General features: G+C 34.6%; 1 pseudogene; it reads right to left on the reverse strand.

The window, feature by feature from the left end:
* Positions 1-2323: 2323 nt before the first annotated feature.
* LOC115754906 lies at positions 2324-8370 on the reverse strand (annotated as a pseudogene).
* Between the last annotated feature and the right edge of the window lie 3018 nt (positions 8371-11388).

Genomic DNA, 11388 nt, shown 5'->3' on the forward strand with positions numbered 1-11388 from the left:
CAAGCCCTTATTTAAAACAACAAGGGTACTTCATGCCCTTATTTGAAACAAGGTCCATTTCAGTCCATTATTTGAGAAAATGAGAGCACTTTGGGCCTTTATTGAAATTTCATTTCTTTAACGGATTAATATCATGAAAAACCCTAAACCGGTACACCTGTGACAAATTTACCCTAAACTATTTTTTTGACCACGAAAAATCCCAAACTGGTACACTTGTAACAAATTTGTCCCAAACTATTTTTTTAACCACCAAAAACCCTAAACTGGTATATTTGTGACAAATTTACCCTAAACTAATTCTTTTGACCAAGAAATACCCTAAATTGGTACACCTGCGACAAATTTACCCATAGTTAAATTGATTTAATATCACGAAAAATTTCAAATTGATAAACCCGTGACAAATAGAGGGTCAAAACTCCATAATGGTATATCCGTCAACTGTCACATGTCACCAAATCAGCAATTTGATAGTTAAATTTAACGAAAATTAACGAAAGGTAAATTTGTCACATGTATACCGGTTTAGGATAAATTTGTCACGGGTATACTAGTTTGGGATTTTTTGTGGTCAAAAAAATAGTTTGGGGTATATTTGTCACAAGTGTACCGGTTTGGGATTTTCCGTGGTATTAACCCTTCTTTGACTAGGCCCTTATTTAAAACAATGAGGGTACTTCGTGCCATTATTTGAAACAAGATTCATTTCAGTCCATTATTTGAGAAAATGAGAGCAGTTGAGGCCTTTATTGAAATTTTCCTTTATTTTTAGTTTGTAGAAGTAATTTAGTTCTTTCACTATTTTACTTGAGTGTCTAACCGACCTAAACTAAACATATTAGTAGCGACTCCAAAGATAGATATTTTGTATGTTAATGAATTATACCCTAAGTTGCGATTTGGTATGGAGCTAGGTTAATAAAATAATTATCTTAGTAATCAATTAGCCTAAAATTTAGATTAATTAAATAATTAGCTTAGTAATCCATTGGCCTAAATTTAGGTCATGCCACCCTTGCTAACAATAAACCCAATAATTAACGTTTCAACACTCCCCGTCAAGTTGGGGCATAAACATCAAAGAGCCCTAACTTATTACACAAAATAATCACTCTAATACCCCACAGTAACTTAGTGAAAAGATCGGCAAGTTGCCTTTGGTCCATGTGTATTGGAATATTATTTCCTTCATTGTTCTGAATCTTTTCTCGCACAAAATGGTAATCTACTTCAATAGGCTAGACAACATCGGACACTAGACAACACCGGACAACACCGGACAACACCTCAACGAAACTAGACGATGTCGAATCTAGGCTCGTCGGCCAAGGCGACGCCCCTGCAACACCGGCCGATGCTAGATCTATTCTTGCCGGCCTAGGCAACGTCGGAACTAGGCTTGCCAACCTAGGTGACACTCTTGGGATGCCGATGATGCTAGATCTGAGTCGTCGGGTCTGGGAGATGCTAGATTTGGGTCGCAGGGGCTGGGCAAGGGGATTTCGACAAGATTCGTCGATTTTTGCGGTGGCTTGTGATTGATGGTGATGGCTGGTGGTTGACTGTAGCAGTGAGTGATTAATCTAGGGTTTAAGGTTTGCCTCTAATACCATCAAAACGAAAGAGAGAAGAATTATGTTATTTAATAATTACAAATTACATCAATATATATTGTGAGCATTCGGGCTCACTAAATGAAGAAGACTAAACTATCATTGATAACAATAAAACCAATAATTAACATTTCAACACTTTCAATAAAATAGAAGAATGTTGACTTTCATGAACACAAGAAAACAAAGAAAACCTTTATCTTTAGTGTACGGCAAACACGTTCATAGTCGTCCAAATTCAATTCAAGGGGTCAATGATCAAAGAGAAATCGACCTGAATCCACTGAGTTGTCTGTGATCCCCATCCCCATCATTTTTGTAAAAATTTCAAGATTAGAGAAGAAAGAGAAGGAAAAACTAGAATTGCACATTTAATTTAGTTAAAAAGCCCAAAACACGCAAAAGCTTTGATCCATAAATCTTAGTGACAGGAAACATCGTGCTATAGTCACTTCCCCTTAAACTAGACCCATCTAAATCGACTCCTACTAGCATGCCACTATAACCTCGAAGGCAAGATGAAAAAGTATAAGGCAATAAAAGAGGGGGGAGCCCATTAAGCAACATGAGCATCAATCTTATATCAACACAACTTTGAAAATGCTCATTGTTAAGAGCTTCTATAATTTAAGCTAGTCTCATGTAGAAGAACTTGAAATCAAATATAGTACCACATTAATCTACTTAATTGTTTATCTATTTTGCATTTATTGTTTTATATACAGGGAAACAAAACAATGCTGTTCACCTTTTTTACTTGATCTAATGAAACGTTGAAAATCCGTCCGTGGAAGTTTCTCATGTGGCGTTTCATCTCTTCAATCATAAGTTCCAACCTAAATTGAAATCCACAAGAATTGCGATCGATCAAAGCTTGAAAAACAAGACCAGGATGATAAAGATACATACAGGTGGAAGATCAGAGATTGCACCCTCCAGTAGCAATTTCTTTTGCAATTCATACAAATGGCCCTTATCATAGGCAACAGCGTGCATCTGATTTTATTTCAAGAAATTTTAGACTACGCCTTCAGTAAATTACACATTATAACAGAGAAACCCATACCTCAAATTCTATGGGAATGACACCTCTAACAACAACATCCTGTGTTGGCGATGGGTACTGGGGCAACTTCTAAAGCATCAAATAAAAAACTGTGAGTAAAATTCATTTAAAAAGACACAATTTAAAGACTACTTTATCTGAAACATATGTGCATATACAAGTTTACCTCACCGGGACGGGCAGCACCCAGAAAACAACGCATTCTAAATTGAGGAAGCTCGTATGCTCTTGTGGTCATCATACCTTATCTTGTTTAACAGTTGAGTTGCACTAAACGACCAAGTGCATACCTCCCCAAGAAACAACTATAAAAATTAACTAGATCCACCACATTCTCCATCAAAACAAACAATGGTTTCAAAAGCTCTACAACTTCCATAAACACAAGAAGTTGCTTGTTTTTCACATCAGCCAAAGGATTGTCCTTATCTCTAAAATGGTTGAAACAGCCTATTCCTTGACGGGATGGTCCACCGCAGATCACATCTACATCACCCTAAAAATATCAACCGAGGAAAGGAAATTTTAAGGTGATTGTTTCTTTGCAATCGAGTACAATGAGCAACTAATCTGGAAGTAATAGTTTTCACTAGGAAATATCTACGATGAAATAACAAATGAAAAAATAGATAGTCTCCTAGATCAAACGAAGGCTTCTCGTGTAAAGTGTATGCAGAGGTCATCATGGAGTGGGTTCGTACAAAGGAGACACGACAAGATGCAAAAAGAAAGGAACATTGGAAATGAAAAGCTTACCGGCAAAAGCAAAATCTTTGATTTGTGACCTCCAATGATGAATTTCTTTAATTTCTCACAACAGTTGCTGACAAAAAAACACTGTGTTAGAGATGGAGTACTTAGCATTTTCATATCAAATTCATTTTTATCGTTGTGCTTACCATAAGCCGTCAATTGGCTTCCAAGCGTCCTCATCAGAACCATAATTTTTCCGTGAAACGTGCATCAAAATGACGAGACTCAAATTTTTTTACAGCACTAGAAAAGAATCACACTACTAGGATTATAGATTATGCAAATTTAATATCACATGCTAAAGTACATGAAGAAGCATCATGATCGAATTATATAAATGTACATAGGTTTTGTAAGATGTATATAAAGAATTATTAAACATCCAAATTCATCAACAACCTATCATTGTCGTAGACTAAGAATCGACTATAATGAAAAGATTCGTGTTCTACGTACTAAGCATAAACCAAGGACTAAAATGAATAAAATGGATTGAAGCTATGTATAAATAAATGTCAAAACTTGCCAAGTTAAATTCAATATTTTAACTACCTTAAAGTGAAATGCTTTGTCTCCATTCTCTTTAGGATCTCCATAACAAGTTGTTAAAACTTTCTCTACTTCAAACGCCTCACCATTACTACCCCTATCGTCATCCTTGCTGTTTTCCTCCTCATCTCTTATTCCATTATCCACACTAAATAAATCAGCATATGACAGCTGTTGACCATTCCTTTTGATGAGGGTAAATTGCACGCACAATTTGTGCCACTTCTTTAATAGCAAGAGGAAATCCTCTACAGACTCATTCCTCACTTGATTATACCATAACAATGAACAATACAAAGCTATCAGAATATATGCAGATTGGCAAAATTACTACACTCATCAACTAAAAAGAAAGGTTGTACCTCTGTCTTCAATTGGTTTAGCTTCAAACTATTGCATGCATGTTCGGGCATGTTAGCAACCCACCTCTATGAACAAATGAAATGAACAATGCATAGTTGTACATACTAACCATTTTCTGTGACAAAAAAGCATACACAATGCATACTGTGACAAGCTTCAAACCCAAAAGATTTGTTCCAAGACATAACCTGGTGGACATTGCACCACAGCCAGAACACATGTCTAGTAGTGTCGCTTTTGTCAGGAACGTGAATCTTTGAAGAGAAGAAAAAACATAGAAGAAGACGAGAATTTTTTATGTGGAAAAACCCTTCTAAATCAGAAGGAAAAAAACCACGGTGCCGCACTAGACAATATCTTTATTAGTTTTTTGGAGTTACAGATACAAAAGTTATTGCCCCAATATATAGCAGGAGTCTAGGACATACATAGTTGAGACGTAAATTACAAGTATGTCATGTAAAAGCTCTACGCTTAATAATACAACTATGCCATGTAAAAGCTCTGAGCTTAATATTACTTTTCTTTTTTATATCAAACTCCACAAAATCCATCAGCCTCTCCCATGTTATTCTTTTGGGTAATATCCTTGGAGTTCCCCTCGCAAATTGCACCAGCCATTTCAACGTCATCACTTGAAATCGTTGATGAAGTATCACAACCATCCACCTTATGATCTTCTCCGTCATAAAATCAGATGTAAGATGCTTTTTGGAAAAAAAAAAAGATGTAATGATAATTACGGATTTCCTATCATGTTTTTCTTTATTAATGAGGAGAAAACAGTATAGGAATACGGGTACCCAGGAAGGCAAGTGTTCGAGTGTTGAGTATGGAAATAGATACAAAGGGTCACAATAATAGTCGCAATGAGGAATTGCTGCACTTTTTGCATCCAAATTAATTTACAAATCAGAATCAAATTACTTTTGTCACGTCACTAAGAAAGATTCAGTCTGAATATACTAATGTTAAACATACCTCTAGTGGCACTCGAACGATGTGTAGTTTCTCAACAAGAAGACAACACGTTTATCATTAATGAGATAAGACAATTGCCTGATGGCATGTTACAAATAAAGAATTTAAAATACAATAACCTCAAAGATTATAAACATGCTTACTGTATCTCGAGCTTTGTAATACGATTGCGCACAAAAATAATTTGAGCCACTAACTGCCTCGAATAATTCCACGATCTTCTAAATATAATTGTCTTCCTCTTCCTCAGCCCGAGTTAAGTGAGCAAAAAAGTCATCAATGATGTTCTTCTGGTGGTCTCGCAATTCACAAATGTGATTTACAATTAGTTACAAAGCCATTGTCTAGAAGATTTTCAATCGCCAGATGTTTTCACATAGGTGAAGTACCTTGGTATCAAAGCTCCCTCAAATAGACCAAAAGATCAAGAATACATATGAAATTAGCTGACAAATAAATTTACAATCACAATATGAAGTTCATAAAGAAGTATACAATTTTGGAAAATATTAAAAAGGTTCAAGAAGTTTGTACTAAAATCATGGCCGAGCTTAGCATCTGATGGAGAGGATTGTGTAGAACTAGGTGACCTTTTCTAAACAATTTTGGCACGTAAGTAATCTATTAAAAGTTATGACACTCAAGGAACGTTTTTCTAGAGATTATGGCATTTAAGTGGTTGAAAAAAAAAGTTATGATACTCAAGTGAGCGTTGTGCATAAATTATGGCACTTGCGGTGTTCTTATCCCCCTATCAACATTCAGTAATTTCTACCTAGACAAATTTGGTGATAGTTAGCTTGCTTTAGATGTTATAACATTTTATTTTATTTTATTTACTTTTCACCCCTATATTTTCGCATTTTTTCTGTTTAACTTCCCTATTTTTTAGTTTATCAACTCAAACCTTCTACTTTCATAGATTTTTTAACAAGTCCTTCCAACATTAAATCCAGCCAAATCTAGTTGAAAATGCCATCAAACAGTGTCAAGGACGTGCATAAACTTTAGCTAATGTGAACACTTATGTGCACTTCGCCATGGTAAAATTGAGCCAATGTTGAACAATGTTAAAGTATGATGTGGATAAAATTGAGTCAATTTGGACGTTCATATGGGACGAAAATTTGTCCACGCTACAATCCGAAGGCCACGTCAACTAGAGGTTGGGTTCGGTGTCGGAGGAACTTGATTGAAATATACGAATGTAGAAGGATTTAACTTGATAAATTAAACCATAGGCATTTATTAAGAAAAATCTACGAAAATTCATAGAGGAAGTAAAATTTATCCATGTTGCAATTATAGTGCCACTAGCCCGTTTAGACCTGAATTGTCAAGAACTAATAATCCGAATTAGTCACGTGAATGTAAATTACTAGCCGTATTTCAATCCATGTTCTCGAATAGATCGAATCTAGTTTCTTTACACTTGAATTCTTCTGTTTGTTTTTAGTTGAACAGATCGGGTTCTTTATTATCTGTCAATATATAGAAAATGTAGCTTTTTGAAGACATTTGTAGTTGCCGACATTCCCAAAATGCCACTTTACATTAGACCTTTCCAAACATGTACAAGGATAAACTGCTTAGAGTCAAAATAGACTCACTTTTTTTTTTTTTCAAATCGAGCTATGTTGTATCGTGCTGTTGGTTTCACGAAATGGGCAATACGATAACATAAGTTTGGTATGCCGGAATAGAATAAAACGAGAAGGAAATAGTTGTTGATGAAAACATGATAGAACATAATGAGTATCGTAATGGATTAGTTGTTGTCTAATGTGATAATTATATAAATAATCCATGAAATTTGGCTCAATATACATTTTCGTCCATAAACTTTTATTTTGTTCAATGTTTTCTCTGAATTTTTGTTATATTTCAATGTAGTCTCTAGTCAATATGAAATTATCTAGTATTATCCTTCCATTAAATCAACTTAACGGAATTTACTTATTTGGCTTTCAATCCGATATGTTTGAATAGTGGATAAAATATCTGTAATGTAATATTCAACTCAAATCAAGATACAATAAATACACATCATCAAATATCACGGATAATGTTGAATATTTTGACAATTTACTTGTAATGTTATTTGTTTGGTTCACCGTTCAAACCTATCAGATTAAAAGCCAAAGCAGCAAACACTTTCGTATAGTTTAGGGACAAGATTAATTATTTACTTTAGGATCACATTAAACAAATTAAAACTTTATGGGTTCATGAATCACATTGAACAAATTAAAAATCCAGCTACGATATTGTGCTTTGGACTAAAGTTCAATGATCACTTGAGTCATTTTCCCTTCTCTAATTAGATTTGCAGAGCAGAAATATTTATTGCAAAACCATGACTATGTTTGCAGAATCCCACTAGGAATAAGGTAGGAATAATTAAGAGTTCCCATAATTCGCTTGAAATATAGTTGGTGCTTGATTTCTTCATTCTCACATTCGAATATATCACGAATTAAAAATTTCCTAAATTTATTAGTAATTGTAATATTTTATCTCTGACAAGAATTATAAGAGTTGACAACAATTTATTATCATGACAAGATTTTAATTACTTATAATAACAACAAAAAATATGGTGTAATCAGCACCAGTAAACTTGAAGTCATAGTATTATTGTATAATATTTGTTCTTTAATGATTTTACCATCGCAATTTAGAACATATGATTGTCGTTGCCAAAGTATAATATTGTGTCAGAATAAGTAATTGTTACTGAATACGAAGTTAATAATTTTTCTTGATAAATAATGATTACTCATAATCCAAATCATATGATAATGGCATGATACTTATAATTTCAATATAAGTTTATGTTACCGTATATTCTATACTTAGAACATCTATATCTATAGTTGTACTTATGATTACGGATTAATCTATGCTTTTACGATTGACATCTGATCAACTTAATTTTTACGCTCCATAGAAAACCCATGACGCCACCTTGCGAGAGGAATCGTCCGCGCTCGCTTGACATTCATCAACTTCCCTTAAGTATCTCACTCTCAGGAGGGCCATGACAATATTCGATGCATACATGTTTTTCTTAAGCAAAAATATCTCTAGTATTATGTGCAGATAAATACATTGCCGAATGCAAATAAAAAATCACGCAAAGTCAACTCCTAATATTTAGGGATAATGACATAAATGGTCCCAAAACTTTGACCTAATGTGTAATATGATCTCTGAACTTTTAATTTAACCAATATGGTCTTTAAACTTTAGTCCAATGTGTAATGTGGCCTCTGAATTTTTAATTTAACCAAAAGAATCCTTGAACTTTTGGAATATATTCGACTTAGGCCTTGAACTATAAGAAAATGTTCAATGCAATCCTTCAATAGATTCAAGTTCAATGACAACATTGAAAATTTTCTTATAATTCATAGATTAAATTGAATATATTCCAAAAGTTTGGGGATCACATTTAACAAATTGAAAATTTCAAGATCACATTGCACATTGATCTAAAAATCAAGGATCATATTAATCAAATTAAAAGTTCAGAAACCACATTACACATTGGGCCAAAATTTAGAAACATTTGTGCCATTGTCCCTAATACTTTATGTAAGTATGAAAAGCTTTTTTTTGAAAATTTAGGTGTCAAAAAAAAAAAAAAGAACTTAATCAATTTGGATTCTCATAAGGCGATGGATGTTCTATCCATGTACATGATCTAATTACACGAACTATAAGAAAAATGAGAAAGAGTATTGTCTTTTTTTTTTTTTTCTTTTTCCAAAATGGGGACTTTTCTTATTTTTTGCTTCTATCGGGATTTGAACCACGGGCATGGCACGGTCCCGGATGCCTCGTTGGCTAAAAAAAATGGGAGTTAGAATTGCTAAGATACAGTACCTAAGGGAGACAATGGGATCAGATATACGAATTCAATATTAAAATAGAATAATTATTTAAAAATTAAAAAAATTATTATATAGCTATCGTTTTAGTCCTAAATTTTTCAAATTTGATTTTAAACCCTTTGGTGATTGAAAGTGTAATCCTAACAAATTAAAACTAAAGATCGTTGACGGCCTTATCGACGCTGATTTTGTTGAAATTCCATGATTTTGTTCACTTTTTATTAAACTTCTGTCTACTAATCATCAAGGCCTTAGCGATTATAGGCTCGGGTCTAAAATTAGACATTGGGTTGGAAATTTCATAACAATCAAAAAAAAATATTTTCAAATTAGGAGATATGGAGAATTTCATTTGATTATGAGATATGGTCTCGCACGTCGGGACATTGTCGTAGTCTTAGAAAGTTTGACCGATGCGATTATTTCCTCATCTAACATTTGATTGGCCCGATTTTTGATAGGTTTGAATGATTGTGACTGCTAGTTTTTGAGACATACATTCATAATCCTAGAATAATAACTTTGGCAAAAAACAAGTGACATGATTCGTGCCCAAGCCTCAAATCTCCGCTCAGCCTCAGGTTGGGTTCATTCGAGGAGAGTGAATCTATCATTCCTTATTTCGAAATCACCGGAGTATATTAAGAGTGAGCGGTTCCAGGTTCCGGGTAGGTTTCACTTGGAACCTGGAACCTACCCGCAAGTAGAGGTTCCACATTTTTTGGAACCTGGAACCTACCCTCTATATCCTGGAACCTGGAACCTACCCCGTCACAGGTTCCGGATCCGGTTCCATGATACCCTAGAACCTGTCAATACGATTCCTTTTGAACGGACAACTTTACTTGTGCGACAGCTTTACTAGCTCAATTCAATTTTACCATGTTCATCAAGCAATTATGGAGTATACATAATATCATTATTGAAAAATATAAAGATATTGAACGTTAGGCAAGCAAACTTTCATGAACGTTACGCTTCAAACCATAATCCAATATACACTACAGATGTACATGAACATTACAAACCAGACACTGTATTTTAACAACATTTAGAAGCCAAAGGTGCGGTTAAGGTTTTTACCAGGAAACAACAAAGCATACAACTACAATTGTCCCACTAGAGTTCGATGGATGAGGGTTTCTTCTACAGCAAATGCACCCAGTTGCCATGCTAATGATCACTTGGGTGATCATGAGAGCTAGCACAAATATTAAACCGAGAGCTAGAGCAGGACTGCATGGGTATTCACATTGTGTAGTACTTATCAATAGCACTTCAAAGCCTACAAGTCTCAAAAGGTAATCCCCGATTATACGCATGAGAAAAAGAATAACATCTTCAACTATGTATTAGGAAAGTGTCACATTTAGCCATGAGGTGAGAGAATAATATCAACCAGTGAAATCTCGCAAAAGATTTATATGATTTAGCGTCGGCATATATCCAGAGCAGGCCAAAACAATCCACCGAAAGATGCAAAGGAGGAGTGAACCAAGAAGGCATTGATCATTACAACAATCTCATTGACGAGTTGATAAAAAATGGTGAGTACTCCAGGATCTTGATCACTATTCTTTGTTTATCAATATGTAAGTTATCGAATTGAGCACATAGCCTATGTGGATAATGTCCCAAATCAATCCTACAAGTGTCACAAAAGAGACTTCCTGAACCCAAAGCAATATATGTCCCAAATCACACATCAAAACCTAACAACCTCAGTAACCTCACAAGATGTCCCAAAGAGTCAAATGTCTCAAATGATCAAACCAGATTGCCCAAAGACCATAACTAGAGAACACTTTGACATGGGAGCAACTTCAATAATCCTCCCACGTTAAGCAGGCAAATATACTATCCACCTAGAGCAAAGATCCTTATTTGTTGAACTCAAAGTAGTGATGTCTTGTCTCATGGAGACCGTGAAAAATCACTAGCATAGTAGACAATTTTATGACTGCAACTCTAAGCTCGGAATGTCATATGAGCGATATAATAAACCTAATAACTGCAGATAGTAAGTGTAAGTAGAAGCTTTTGGAACAAACCTGTCTTGAGGGAAGTAGCCATGCGATCCAGCCTTCAATCTTTTTAACGCCGATACCAAAACAATCCACCAAAAGAAAGCAAAAAATTAGGACTTTACCCGAGAAAGCAATAT

The sequence above is a fragment of the Rhodamnia argentea genome, chromosome 9 (genome assembly GCF_020921035.1).
Source record: "Rhodamnia argentea isolate NSW1041297 chromosome 9, ASM2092103v1, whole genome shotgun sequence".
NCBI lineage: Eukaryota > Viridiplantae > Streptophyta > Magnoliopsida > Myrtales > Myrtaceae > Rhodamnia > Rhodamnia argentea.